This window comes from Silene latifolia, chromosome 8, assembly GCF_048544455.1.
Source record: "Silene latifolia isolate original U9 population chromosome 8, ASM4854445v1, whole genome shotgun sequence".
NCBI lineage: Eukaryota > Viridiplantae > Streptophyta > Magnoliopsida > Caryophyllales > Caryophyllaceae > Silene > Silene latifolia.
In genome coordinates, this window is record NC_133533.1 from 79226626 (window position 1) to 79239504 (window position 12879).

Consider the following 12879-nt stretch of genomic DNA (forward strand, 5'->3'; position numbering starts at 1 on the left):
CTGCTCATACTTCCATTCTTCATTCTCCTTCACTTTGAGCTAATCAGTGATTCGACCAAATTGCTTCGTACATCCAACTTCAATTTTGCTACTTTTCATTGATTTCATCATCAATTTTCGATTTCGAGTAAATTATAATTTAGGTAATTCCTCAATTTCCCTAATTTCTTTCTTATTCCTCAGTTTTTATAATTTTCATGATTCAAATTAGTTGATTATGGTTGTATTCTTGGTTTGTAATTGTTTCTTTTGTTATCGTTGCTTTCTTATGTTGTTCGATTTAAGTTATTTGCATTTTTCGTTCATTACCTATTAATTACTTCATTTTATGTACTTAATCATTGATATATCACTATAACCTCTTGTGTTTTTTGCTGATTTTGATTTCTTTATTAAGAATCTTAACCCTAATTTTGTGTTGCATTATTAGTATAACTGGATTCTTGTTAAACGAGTACTTGGCTATGTGGTAGAAACTAAATTTTCATTTAATTTTTTTCAATTACCCGGATCTTATAGGCATATACACTGATGTTTGTTGATTACTTTCGTGTGGCGTTGCAAGGTTTGTATTCGATTTCTTCAATTTTCACATCATGGATTCTCATTCAATTGTGCTTGCTTTACACATTCGACTATGATGTAAGCTGTATTTCTTTTGTTAAATTTTGGTCAAGTTATTACTACTTATAGTCTGCTAGGCTCACACTTCACAATAAGGAATAGCGTAACCATTTTGTGGTATATGAACTAGAATAATATGCAAATCGTTTAGGAATGTTAGTAGTTTTTTAGTTTCAGGACTATTACTTATAATATCTGAGTGGATGGTCAATGTGCTTTTAACACAAGAGTAAGGTTGCGTACATCCTACACCCTAACCTCACCACAGGCTCCAACCTCTACGGTACGACAAGAGACTAGGGTAATTTTTTCTTTCTTTGTCGTCGTGTCGAGTCCAGCGGTCTCTAATCTGCAACTATGATTTTTCGTAGTCCGGTCCGATGAAAGAAGTATTCCGGAAATACAATTGCGGTTCAAGCGGACATGCCATTCGGTGGTCTTACATCATTTGGGACGGCCTTTCTGTCCAAATTTGAGTGTTCTCGGATGCCACACCTGTGAGTTTTTACGGAGGTTGAGAGCTCAAACTAATATTCTTCATTTTCTCTTAATTGAGAACGCAATAAATTCTCTATTTCTTCTGCTTTTTAAAGCTTCTGGAGCATATTACATTGGTGGATACTCCTGGTGTGCTGTCTAGAGAGAAACAGCGAACACAGAGGAGTTACGACTTCACTGGGGTAACGTCCTGGTTTGTTGCCAAATGTGACCTTATCCTCCTCCTGTTTGATCCTCATAAGCTTGACGTCAGTGATGAATTTAAGCGGGTAATATCATCTTTACGTGGTCACGATGACAAGATACGGGCTGTTTTTAACAAGGCGGTCGGGTTGATACTCGGCAGGCATCTTTGTAATAAATTGCGGCAATTTCGGCTTATTGCTTTTTTTTTTTTTTTTTTCAGTTGCTTAGCGAATGGAACAGCTTATTGTTCTTTCTGGTTGATTCGGTTGATGAGAATCTATGGAGCTTTGATGTGGTCACTTAGCAAAGTTCTAAATACCCCCGAGGTCACCCGAGTTTACGTTGGGTAAGAACTGACTGTAGCTTGACAAACTTTTGAATTCATTAACCTGTGCAACTTTCAAGGCTCAATGAGGCCTTATCAAAAACAAAGACATTCATATATATGGCGTTGATTTTTTGTATTGTGCTTGTTTATGCCTAAATTTGTGGACAAGAATAACTATGAATTTAAGTTATTCAGTAGTTGGATTGATCATTTCAATGCATCCATGTCCCAAGTACAAACAGGCACAGGATAAGCTCAGTTATTATTCCAAAATCATTCAATAGTTGGATTGATCATTTAAATGTCTTTGTAAATGCAAACGTAGACCACAATTGCAGTGGTCCTATATGTTCCCACAAGGACCACGATCCTCTATATTGTAAAGGTTATTAGCTCAATGGTAGAGCGATGTGCTTATTTTGCACAAAGGTATGGGTTTGAATCCCATATAACCTAATAAATAAAAAATCCCGTGATTTTAGGATAGCTGTCAGGTGTACATGCATGAAATAAGTGTTATATGTGCATGAAATAAGGTTCTATGTGCATGAAAAGTTCTTATTATGATACTAATCACTGTTGGTTAAGGACATTAATTTTACATGGTCGTGAAATAAGATTATAAGTGCATGAAATAAGGTTCTATATGCATGAAATAAGGTTTTATGTGCATTAAAAAGTTCTTCAGTTGCACTAGTTGGTTATATTAAACAACTAATTATTGTTGGTAACGGACATTAATTTTCATTATATGTGCATGAAATACGGTTCTATGTGCATGAAATAAGGTTATATGTGCATGAAAAAGTTCTTATTATGATACTAATTACAATTGGTTAGGGACATTAATTTTAATGGGTATGAAATAAGATTATAAGTGTATGAAATAAGGTTCTATATGCATGAAATAAGGTTCTATGTGCATTAAAAAGTTCTTCAGTTGCACCAGTTGGTTATATTATATTACTAATTACTGTTGGGTAAGTACATTAATTTTGATTATATGTGCATGAAATAAGGTTCTATGTGCATGAAATAAGGTTCTATGTGCATGAAACAAGGAAAATGTCTGTGAAGGAGATTTAATATATTTATCGGCCTTTTCAAGGCATTTTAGGCTTATGCATAGAAACTACCAGTCCTTGGCAATTACAATGTAAAAGAATGTAAAAGAAACACCGGTATTTGCTAGCCAATGTGGGAATTGAACCCACATCTTGTGCACTGCACAATGCTCTCCCGTTTGAGCTAATTGGCTCTCGAAATAAGTAAAATGTGCATCCTGTTTTGCAGCCTAGTAACTTCATAGTAAAATAGGACTTTTTTTTTAATACTGTGGTTGGGGTTATACAACTGGGTTTAGGGACAATAATCAAAAGTTGACCTTATCACCAACTAGATACAATAGTGGTACTCCGCATCAATTTAAAAATACGGAGTAGCTTCGATCCGCATCGCCTAATCTTTGACAAGTAGCCTTCCCTCTTGTAAGTTGATTTCAATTCGGTGATGCCAATGGTATGTTCTCATTTATCTTCGCAATCTTGACCCGGTTTCATCTATTTCATCGACCCGAGAGACTTCGACTTCTCCCGGGGTTTTCCTTAGACACGCCTAGCGGCTAAGAGCTTACGGACGACTTTACTTTTGAAAAAATCAAACGACATTTGAAGAACTATGTGATACCATTGAACTAACAATGTCATTGTTGCAACAAGAAACGTCAAAAATTAAATAACTAACAATAAAACCATATCAGAAAATTATTACATAGATAAAACCCAAATTTTGATGCGCATAACAACAATTTTAATGCACATAAACAGAAATTACATGCACCTAACAAACTGAATAACAGACAAGGAGAGGTCTAACTTTTTTGTGAGGGAGATTTTGATTATTTGGAGCACTAGGATTTGAACTTTTGAAGTGAGGGAATATGACTATGATGTTCCAAGTTGGTTCATCATCAATTCTTTTATGGTTGAAGGATGTGTGCGGTCTACAAACTGAATAATGACAAGGAGAGGTCAAATGTATAGAAGCTTTTCAACGACGACATTTGATTTAAACTTGGTAAATTAGACACTTTGGATGAAATAAGCGCATTAAGTTTTCACATCTTTGATAGAAATTTGGTTTTATTCAAGTTCAAAGAATGAAAAAGAAGCGATCACATACATGTTGGCCATAGCAAAAACAAGTAAAAAGAAATATAAAAGTAATCATATCATATAGCACATACCCATTACCCATAGAGGAGAACACGTAGTTTGCTCCGCAGATTGCTATGAAGGAAATATACCGTAGCCACTGAAGGAAAAGGGCAGTTAAGACACCAAACATATTCCTGCACGCTGACAAAAAAAAAAAAAGCGAAGTCAATAATTCAGGTCGATTTGTTGTTCCGATTAGGTTGTTAGTAGTAAGTACCTCACTTATAGATAAGAGAACGACTGTTGTCAACATTTTTTGCATGACACGGTCTTACAATAATTGCACGACTTCAATATCATTAATAATCTAGGGTGGATAAGAGAATACATTAACAATAAAGCCCTGGTTCCAGATAACGGGTTGACAAACATGATACGGAAAAAAGCACGAAAGTGGCAAGTAAAACCCTTTTACTTTATCTAATTGTGAGATTAAACCTTTAAGTTTTAAATGGAGTAATTAACCTTCTTAAGTTTAACACAAAGTGAAATAGAAAGTCACTATAGCTTTAGTTACTGGATACATGGAAATTCTCAAATAATATGTGGACTTTCTCATTTGATTCTTGGTGATAAAGTACAAATGGCGAAGAACTTAAGATTTTACCTGGGGAGGGATATGAGATGGAAAATCACTTCTGTTTGGCAGCCATAGTTCTTTGAACAGTGGAAACTCCATCGACAAACTTGGTACGGAATATGACATTTGCATGATAGTCTTTATAATCGTCAAACTTGATTTGACGATTATAAAGACTATCAATTTTCAATGATTTTAGGTAATTTCTGAATTTTTGCAACCCTAATTTCTCAATTTCCCCAATGTAATTCACGAAACCATAACTTCACAAGCATAATTCATTAATTTCTAAAGGTAATCGACGAATAAAAAAATTAATCAAAACCTAATTTCAAGAACAATCTAACACGATAATCAAACCCTAAATTTAACTAATTTAATCGACGAATTAAAAAATTACATAAAGATCAAAATATAAACCCTAATTTAACAAAAAACAATCAGCAATTTCGGAATTTTACCTCGAATAAACAGGTTCCATTGATTAAAGCAGCGTCGAATAGGTAGATGGTTGCAGAGATTGATGGTTCAGTATGTGACGATCGATCGTAGGGAAAGAAACATCTAGCATCGTCGAAGATGTTGACAGTCGAAGAGAGAGAGAGAGAGAGAGAAAGATGAGAGAGAACGAAAAATATGAAAATGACAGAGATTGGAAGCTTTTGGGGGAAGGTCGTTTGATTTTCTCAAATTCTATTTTTATCGTTGTACACAGTCCTCCGTATATTATTAGATACAATAGTGGTTCTCATGGTTCTCATTATACTAGTGGTTCTCACCGGATCCCAAATATATATATATATATATATATATATATATATATATATATATATATATATATATATATATATATATATATATATATATATATATATATATATATATATATATATATATATATATATAGGCGGGATGGGTGAGTCCACCTATATTTTTGAGTCCCGTGAGGCCAGATTTTTATCAGACGATATACGACACAATATCACGCCTATATTTCACAAACAAAAACCGTTCAGCAGTTGATTTTTCAATTTTCATTCTCTCTCTAAAAGTTCAAATTTAGGTAAAAAAAATTCAAAACAAGTAAAATAAAAAAATCTCTCTAAAAATCTCACTGAAAACCGGAAGAACATCCAAAATTGAAGACGATTCCAAGTGAATATCAATAATCTAGCATTGTTCGGTCAATAGATTTCTGCAATTTTTAGAATAATTCTGACAAACATAGTTGAGGTACAATCGTTACTTATTTTCTTCAATTTCTGCGGTTTTTATTCATCTTATGTAGTATTGAATTGTGTATACATGTTGATATTGTTCGAAATTATAATATGTACATTGAATTACACGAATTTAATTGCGCATATAGCACTTACATGTACAGTACTATGATGTACTTGACGATTTTAAATGATTAATTATCAATGTAGTTGTTTACTAGATGTTTTACTTGTTTTAATCGGGAAAATTAGGGTTTAATGTTGTTTGAGCGCGATTTTAGGGTTTGACATTGTTTAATTATGAAAATTAGGGATTCATATTGCTTAAGACTTAAAAATTACAGTCTTATAATATAGAATTGAAGTTGTTTGATGATACAGTGATGCAGTTTCATAATTTTGACAGTTAGTGATCAAAGTTCAATTGACATTCATGCGATACCAATAAGAACTGTGATACTGTTTTGGATATGGTATTGAACGTCAAGATACTTTCACTTGCACATCATAATTTTGATATTGTTGTTTGTATGATGTGATATACTTGCACTTGCACTTGCACATCATAATTTCTGCAATTTTTAGTATATTTCTGACAAACATAGTTGAGGTACAATCGTTACTCATTTTCTTCAATTTCTGCGGTTTTTAGTATAATTTTTAGATTTGTCATACTGGATTATCATAAATTTTTGTTAACTATTGATTATGTAAATGTGTGTTGATAATTTTACAAAATAGTTGTGATATTGATTGTTAATAATTCTAATATTGTGCTATGTTTAAATGCAGATACTCATTTCAGCCAAAATGGACTTGGTTGTTTCACATAAGTATAATAAAAACACTGCAAAAAAGAGGCCTCTAGCAACAAACGATGGAGTTGAACAAAGATCAACGAAGAAGTCAAAGGAAGGGAACCAAGAAATAGAACAGGTGATACAAAATGAACTTGTAGAGCAACCTGAGGTCAAAAAGAAGAAGGAACATGCATTGCAGACAAAGTGTAGGCCAAAACAATTGATTAAGCTGATTAACAACCTAAATGTAGAACAAAAACAGGCTGTGAGGGAGATAGGGTTTGGTGGTTTGTTAGAGCTGAAGTTAACACAAATACCACATGGAATTATGAACTTACTTTTAAAGGCGTTTGATTGTACGTGCAATATGTTTAAAACCAAGAAGTGGGATTTTATATTGACAAAACATGACGTCCACGACATCTTTCAACTTCCTAGAGGAGGTGAACCTGTAGAGCTCGTAATCCCCGGAACTAAAACTGCTGTGGAGAACAACAAGTTGAAAAATGCATGGAGGGTGAACTTTGGGTTGGAGAGTACTTCTGCTCCAATTATGGTGAAACAAGTGCATGACTGGTTGATGGCTTGTAATAATGCTGATGATGACTTTAAGAGGTTGTTCGTAATGTACAGCATGTCTGTTTTCCTTGCAGCATATTCTAATAAAACTCTTGATCTGAAACTGGTTAAGGCTGTTGTGAATGTCAGTAGCATAAGAAACTACGACTGGTGTGCTTATGTCTTTTAAGAGATGGTTGATAGTATTAGTGTGTGCAAACAACGTTCAAGGTCTACTATAACTGGGTGTATAATAGTTCTTATGATAACGTATTTCCATAGATTTAATTTTAAGGGAGATATTTTGCCACACACTCTACCCCTTATCAAGCATTGGGATGATGCATCACTGTCGAAGAGGGTTGATGATGAGAAGAGTACAAAATCGTTGAGAAATGCACCAGTATCCAAGATTGAGTACCCAATCTGCCAACAACAACAACAAGGTAAAAACAATCCCTCTTTGATTTATTTTGAATGTAAATAACTTTAAAAATGGTTTCAAAACCTAACATATGTATTTTCCAGAAGAAACAGAGTTGAGACTAACACAGAGCTCTGATCATGAACCTGATGCTGGAACGGAAACAAAACACAATCAGGACAAAACAAAAACATCCGCCGAAATTTCGACATTACGACGGCACAAAATGGACAAATCCAAAAAAAAAAAAACACATGCAAATGCAAAGCAGAACAAGTGGAAACCCGCCCAAACCCGCCCAAACCCATCCAACAAAGACACTTCACAAAAAATCGCATAAATAAACGACTCGCCCTTCTTTTCAACCAAAAGACGAGTCAAAACAACAACAAAAAAATCAAAAACCACCCAACACCTCAAGGCCCACATAAGGCCTGCAAAATAAACAACAAACATTCCCAACATAACTGGGTATTTTTCGCAGCTCAAAAAGGCAATTTTACGCCAATCCGGTCACAAACGGGTCAAAAATTCAAAATACGACCACAACAAAAAAAACGTGATTTAATCACGTCTCAAAGTGACCTAAACCACCGTTAAGGTCCATTTCAAGACAAAGTGGCTCAGTTTGAGCCCAAACAGATGCTTATTTCATCAGACATAAGACCGTCTCAAAAAAGGCAAAAATTCAAAATTTTGCCCACAATGCCCACAAAGGTTCAATATAGCAAAGATGGTCTCCCTCGACTACAATGAAACCTAGTGGGGCACACAACTCAAGCAAACAAACATGGCATTGTGAAATAAGACGGTTTTTTCGTCTCATTCACATTTTTCGAACCTAGGAAGCGGGAACGGGGACCAAAATATAAACTAAAAGCACCCATATACTCCTAAACATGTTTCTAACCTAATGCAATCATCAATTTCACTCAAAAGTGGGCTAAACAAAAACGCCCAAATCGATTTTTCGAAGAGTTACAGTAACGCCCCAATTCAATTAACAAAAAGACAAACAAATTCAAATGGATTCGAGAGGATTTACATTCCTTGAGATGACATGAGGACAACGGCACGAAGTCAAGCAAGCAGCGAACTCGAAAATGGCGTTTTTTCGTGGTTTTTGTGGTTTTGTGTCGAGGAAAACGAAGTGAATAGAGAGCAACCTGCTCTCGCGTCTTTTTACAGAAAAAAGGGGAGCCCCATTCCCTCGCAGGAAGGCTCGCGCCTCAATGGGGTATTCCCTGCTTATTCAGCGGAATTTTGGGCTTTGGCCCAATTCCCACACAAACTTCAAATTTTCAATGATGGAATTAAAAACCGTCGTTTTCCAAAATACAAACACAAAATAGTGAAATTCAAATTCGCTATTTTCACAAAATTTCAACGACGGAATTAAAAACCGTCATTTGTCAAATACAAACACAAAATAGTGAAGTTCAAATTCGGTATTTTCACAAAATTTCAACGACGGAATTAAAAACCGTCATTTTTCAAATACAAAAACAAAATAGTGAAATTCAAATTCGCTATTTTCACAATTTCAATGACGAAATTAAAAACCGTCATTTGTAAAATACAAAAACAAAATAGTGAAATTCAAATTCGCTATTTTCACAATTTCAACGACGAAATTAAAAACCGTCATTTGTCAAATACAAAAACAAAATAGTGAAATTCAAATTCGCTATTTTCACAAAATTTCAACGACGGAATTAAAAACCGTCATTTTTCAAATACCACCACAAAAAAGTGAAGTTCAAATTTGCTATTTTCACAAAATTTCAACGATGGAATTAAAAACTATTGTTTTTCAAATACAAAAACAAAATAGTGAAATTCAAATTCACTATTAACACAAATTTCCAACGACGAAATTAAAAACCGTCAGTTCTCAGATACAAAAAAAAACAAGATAGTGAAATTCAAATTCGTTATTTCCACAAATCAGAAGTTTTCAAACGACGGCATTAAAAACCGTCATTTTCAAACGAAAGTAAATAGGGAAATTAAAATTCCCTATTTTCACAAAATTCTCATCGACATTCTCAAATCACATAAACAAATAGCGGAACTCGCTATTTTCAAACGAACGGCATTAAAAACCGTCGCACCTTTAAACAAGGTATTGAAATTCACTACCCCTCACAAATCTCAAATTACAGGACGACGGGATCGAAACTGTTGCCCCAGACACGCATCAAGTGGCAAAATACACATCTACCCTTTTTACAACTTCCAACAAACGGCAATATAAACCGTCACCTCTCTTCGAGATTCAAAATCACCGCCACCCACAGGAGCCAGGCTCACAAGCCCATATCTTTCCGGTACCACAAACATCTAATATGAACACCGAGATTCCCCAGCAGGATATTGAAGACCTCCCCACGAAGCCCACTAACTCAACGACCTCTCAAAATAGGCCGGTCTAACACGTCTATTTCCCACAGTCGATCATTCGACCTTCAACATGGCTGGTGAGCAACAAAACGCATCACATACTCACATTCAATATTGGTGGCGAGCTACAAAACGCATCACACTCAACATGGCTGGTGATCCTCAAAACGCACCGTCAACATGGCTGGCGAGCCTTAAAACGCAACTCCAACATAGCTGGCGAGCCTCAAAACGCACCCTCAACGAGGCTGGTGAGCCCCATCATATCCGCAACACGGCGGGCGAGCCTTTGCCTACGAACAAGAAAAAATTCAAGGACATATCCCGAAGATGTCTCAGGTATGACTCGTTCATATGGCTGGCGAGCCTTAATACGTAGTCTAACGGATTTAAAACGACCCGCACGGACAGTCGACAGACTCTAAACTGTTCTCGGCGACACGTCCTTGACTGTATCCCCGAGTCGTCTTGGCGTCGCCCTTCTCGATGACATGTCATTGGCCCGAACCTTTTCGAGCCGCCTCGACGTCTCTTCGGTCTCCAGGTTGTAATCTTCGATTGACCTGGGATTATACTTTGACTTTCGCCTGTCCAAGCCTCATTCAAATTGGGCGCTCTGTAGATACCCAGTATCTTTTGATTCCCCAATAAACACCCGATGATTATCGGACTACAACATGCTTAGGAATCGCAGTGTTTAATCGACAGTTCTGTATAACTATACGTCGAAAAACTCGAAACGATTTCGAAAACAAAACTTTTCAAAAGTACCTGGAGTGTTTAATGCACGACGACGGGGTCGCAACGACACTAACTAGAGTCAACATTGTCACCAGACCAAGAACTGACTCAAAATTCAAATCTCGGCTCCAACAACGAGTCAAACCAATTCAAACACAAAAAAAAAAAAAAAAAAAAAAACTTCTCAAAACTTCCATGTTAATTATTCCCGGAATGCTTGATGGTCAATTACAAATCATGACATCCAAAACCTAGGATAGAATAAATCACGATTTCAATTGTGTGATAGTGACAAGACAGCTCGAAGACCCGCGAAATGGCTCGCGCCTCTTCGTGTAGCCCATGCGGCCATGTCGCGCAAAAAGCACACAACCACCCATTTTTCAATAAATACCACTCAAATGCCACCATTTGAAGGTACGCGAGTGTTCGCCCCCTCATTTCTCTCTTAAAATTCTCGACTCGACTTCCTTAGTCACAAACCGACACTTATTTTTGACCTACCGATCGAAAATACAAGCATTACACATTGTATGTTACCGTCATCGTGCATTAAGTTACTTGACCGACCATCTCGAAAAACTAAACCATCACTAAACTTAACAAAACACACTTTTACATTGCTAAAACGGTTTTCAAACCGAGTTTTCCGACCAAACAAGTTGATACACTTTCGTCGCTTTCTCGTCTCAAGCCTAACATGTAAGTATGAGGGTGTAAAAATCCTCTTCTTTCATGTTTTTCATCTGTTTTATAACAATAACATGCTAAAACATGCATAACATGATTCAAATATAGGTTAAATGAGCCAAAACCGGATTTTGGCCGGAAACAGGGGCTGCTTGTATAGTAGAGAGGCTCGCGCCTCAATGCCCTCTCATGCCTTAATCCATCCATGTTTAGTCTCATCTTTCCTTCTTTACTTCATTTCTTATTTGTAATCGGTTTTTACCATTTCAAATATTTTAAATCATTTTCATGATAAACTTTTAACCATGAAACATTTTCACCCTTGGTTCCTCATACCATGACGGTTTAATCCGTGTTTCGGTGATAATATTTGGTTAATAAAGAATTTTAAAAGGTATTTTAAAACCTTTTATTTCATTTCTTTACATTTCAAAACAAACATGTTAGTCACAAATACAAAATCATCCTTGGTTCCACATGCCATGTTGGTTTTTAACCCGAGTACGATGATGAACATTGACTAATTACAAACAAATGAAATTAAAACAATTAGTTCATAATCATTTTCAAAACTATTCATGTCAAGATTGAAAAACCGAACCCGACATCGAATATCGTCAAAACAATGATGATTATTCAAGTCTCGGTTTTCATATTGACATAAAAGCGGTCTAAACGACCTTTTCAAACTAAAACGGGTTCAAATACCCTCTTTTCAAACCATTTTACAAACATTTTAACAGTCAGAAGACATCCCTTGGGCAGTCTGCTGACTCACGCCTAAACGGGCCAACCATTTTCCAATTTTCAAACCAGGACAGGCCTGTTTGCATCACCTGACGGCTCGCGCCTCAATAGGCTGCCTGATGCAGATCCTGTTTCCTTTCCAACACTTGTCTAGGATGATCCCGACTTCGGTTAACCCGGATACAGGACGGATCAGATGACAAATATACCCCTTTTACATCGTATTTGCAAAACGCCTTACTAAGACAAATGAACCACGTTATGCACCATAAACCTAACTCGGTAAATGGATGTTTAATTTTCGTCTTGGATGAAAATCAACATTAAATCCAACTTGACATCAATTACTTGATATTGAGATAAAAAAACCGACATAGAAAGCTCACATGTTAGGTTCAAACTTGTGGATGCGCATTCTTGCATTTACCCGTTTTATCAACTTTTTCATTTAACCAACCAAGATCGATCAGTAGAGGCCGCTACCATGGGCGGGATTGGGTGTCCGATTAAAGGGCTTCCCAATACGTACCTTCACTTCTTACTCAGAAACTTTGGATATTGGACGACCTTATCCAGGGCGAACGAGAGTCATTCTAGAGATAGGATGCTAAAGAGGGATGACTCCTTATCTTTAGTACTATGTAAAATACCACTTCTTACACATATTTTAGAACCCTAGATAGCATGACAACTCATAAGTTCTTTTACTAATCAATAAGATATCTATAAATTTTTTTGAGCTAAAACCCGTATCTCCTTTCTAAAATATACACACATATTTTCGAAAAACATATTAAAAGATTTGAGTTTCGAAATCGATTTTAAAACCCTAAAATCGTGACTTCATATTTGTAGCCTAAAGTT